The sequence below is a fragment of the Helianthus annuus genome, chromosome 6 (assembly GCF_002127325.2).
Source record: "Helianthus annuus cultivar XRQ/B chromosome 6, HanXRQr2.0-SUNRISE, whole genome shotgun sequence".
In the NCBI taxonomy this organism is placed as follows: domain Eukaryota; kingdom Viridiplantae; phylum Streptophyta; class Magnoliopsida; order Asterales; family Asteraceae; genus Helianthus; species Helianthus annuus.
In genome coordinates this window covers 6,531,992-6,535,077 of record NC_035438.2, presented here as the reverse complement: position 1 = coordinate 6,535,077, position 3,086 = coordinate 6,531,992, and the positions used below count along the sequence as shown (strand labels likewise).

General features: G+C 38.4%; 1 long non-coding RNA gene across 1 annotated transcript; it reads left to right on the top strand.

The window, feature by feature from the left end:
• Nucleotides 1–1,838: 1,838 nt before the first annotated feature.
• On the top strand, nt 1,839–2,778 carry LOC118479674. Its single transcript, XR_004859967.1, has 3 exons — nt 1,839–2,233; nt 2,314–2,437; nt 2,514–2,778. It is a non-coding gene; the product is annotated as an uncharacterized LOC118479674 (long non-coding RNA).
• Nucleotides 2,779–3,086: the final 308 nt, after the last annotated feature.

Here is a 3,086-nt window from a genome sequence, read left to right as displayed (position 1 = left end):
CAAATAACGAAAAAACACAGATAATAGACAATAACCAACAAGTAAAAATGCCGGTTCTCACTACCTCGACTTCAACTAATCCAATCAACAAAAATATAAAAGAGGAGAGATAGAATAATCTCACAGTGGGTGCAAGCAACTCCATAAGTATTACCAGATCTGAAGTTCACAAGAACTAACAGATCTAATAATATCAATAACAACACAAACACTACTGGTCAGTTTGCCCTAAATCTTCGAGGATTTAGAGACCAACACAGAGTGTATAAGAACCACCAGGAGAGAGAGAATCTTCACCCTAATCAAGAAACCTATCTAGGGTTTTAAAGCTTGAACTCCAGAAACAATATAATACTCCCAAGATCTAGCAGATCTACCACAAGAACAACAACACAGTCAGATAAATCAGCGGAAACAAGATTGGATCAAGAGCATATGCTCTGATACCATGTAGAAATAAATGATTCAACACACAAACACAAGATAACACCAGAAATAGTGACAAAATAGGTGACAAAATCTTATTAAACCAACCCAAAATGATTTGCCCCCCCCCCCAAATACCCAAAAGATCTTACAATAGTAAGATCAATAGTACAGAAATACAGAAATAACAAAGATGATCATCCACAGATGATGATCAACAGAATAATAGAACAATACTACCAGAACAATCTCTCAGATACAGATGAGAGATTGTTCGTACAGATGAAACCCTAGCAGAGAGAATGAACTGATACAAGTACAAGATGATCAATAATGAACGATACAAGCCCTTAAATACATTGAAACTTTAGAAGTTCCACTCCAGTCCACATGATATGAAGAATAGCAGATGAAGACCCTGAAGTTACACTTTAGCCCCCAGAGATATTTTGATCTGTTACAACAACATAACAACTAACAAACATATCAGAGGCCCATAACAACCAGTAGCCCAATAGCCACATCAACAATAGTCCAAGTAACAAGACTTATAAGAATAAGTCCAACAAACAAGTGATCCAAATGAATGACCAGAGGTTAACATCAGAGGTTAACAGAGGTTAACATCAGAGGTTAACATAATGACCAGAGGTTAACATTTCAACATCCTCCAAAGATTTATGCTTTTGATTAAAGAGCTTATCATTTCTTGCTAACCAAATGAACCATAATGTCGCCATGTATATCAGCGCCTGACAATCTTTTTAATTAAGGCTGCTGGAAGAGACAAATTTGACATCGTCGTGAGAAGTTTGAACCCAGTTCACATGACCAATGTTTATGTTACACCATTGATTAACATATGACCACACATCCTTGGCAAACCTGCAAGAAAGAAGGAGATGGGCAAGGGATTCCAACGACTCATTACACACTGGGCAATTAACATCTGAGACCACCCCTCGTTTTATCAACTCCAACCTTGATGAAAGATGGTTTTGAATGGCGCGCCACACGTAGAAGTTAATCTTTTTTGGGAACCCGTTAACCCATTCCATATTGCATATGAGATTTGGCATTATTTATTTTTCGATTAACTTCCTTAGCTCTTTCACTGAAAAATGAACGTCACCTTGGTCGCCCCAACTCCATATATCCTGACGGTCTTCAATAGAGCAGCCCCTAACTCTAGCATCTTGCTCGTTTTATCTTAAGAATTTTGCCGTTCAAAAACAAAACATAAATGCAGGGCCGGCTTTGGGCCCGGCAAACCCGTGCCGATGCCCGAGGCCCAAAATTTTAAAGGGCCCGAAAAGTCTTTATAAGCTTGTATATATTTATTAAATTATATATTTAGTATATTTATCTGTTTATTATGCAAAAAATTATTGGTGGTGTAGTGGTAACACTAGTACAAAAGTTATTTGTTGGTGCTATTGGGGAGGATTGGATGGTGCGGTTCCAACCTCCACCGCACCATTACATGAATATTTTCAAAATGGCACCATTAAATGATAGATTGGCACCAATTAATCCATTTGTTCTTTCTTAAACCTAAAACACCACACACAACACACATACGGTGTAACAAAGAGAGAGATGCGAGAGGGTTGATGGCGGCGATTAGGGATGAGGGTTCACAGCGGTGGAGATACTATGACGTTAGGGTTTCTTTGAGGGGGTTGATGGTGGCAACGTGATCGGTACCAACAAAGAGTGAGGGTTCATATGCTAGAGGCGTTAACGGCAGATATCCATACGTTCTAGGGTTCTAATCTAACTCCGACGAATCTACGGCGAGGATCTTGTAAGTTTTATTTCACTCGCATGTTCCCCTCTTCGTCATATCAATCCTTATAATGACGATTCAAACTGCTTTTTTTGTAGTTTTAACTTTCCGGTGAAGGTTCGGCAAACTCCAGCAAAGACTTGAGCCACATATCCATATAAGTGCCAATCTACAAAGAACTTAGCAGAGGTCGAAGCTTCAGACATCAATCTGGTACCAAAGGTAAGAACCAACTTCTTAAGTTTGTTTCCGGTTATATCGACCACTAATAAAAAGAATTCTGATGGTGAACATTAAGGAATGGGGGGATTGAAGATGGTGATACAGGATTTGAGATCTGGATTGAAGCGAAGGAGCAGGGGAACAGGTGGCTCGCCGGCAATTTTTTTTTACAAATGGGTTTTATAAAAGGTGCGGTCGGTTTTACTAAATCATGCGGTTCTCCACACCGCATCACCAAACATTCTAATTTGTTGGTGCCCAGTTAGTTGGTGCGGTGTAAACATAGCACTTTTAAATTGATTTCACCGCAGCTTCAAACATTATCTGTACTAGTGTAAAAACCATCTCAAAATAATGCAAAGGTTTTAAGTTCGAGTCTTTGCTCCATCACTAAGTTTTTATTTTTGTAATTTATTTACCCTTAACCATAATTTTGGGCCCAATTCATTTCGTCGCCCGAGGCCTAAATTTTTTCAAGAGTTTTCGGGGACGGCTGATAAATGATAATTATATGCAGATAAACCCTATTTGGAAATGACATCACGTACATTAAAAAAAAGAAACCTATATGAAATCAAATGCATTTCTCATTAAATCCACAATTAACACAACCTGAAATCCAGACACTCAAAAACCCTAATTATTGGAT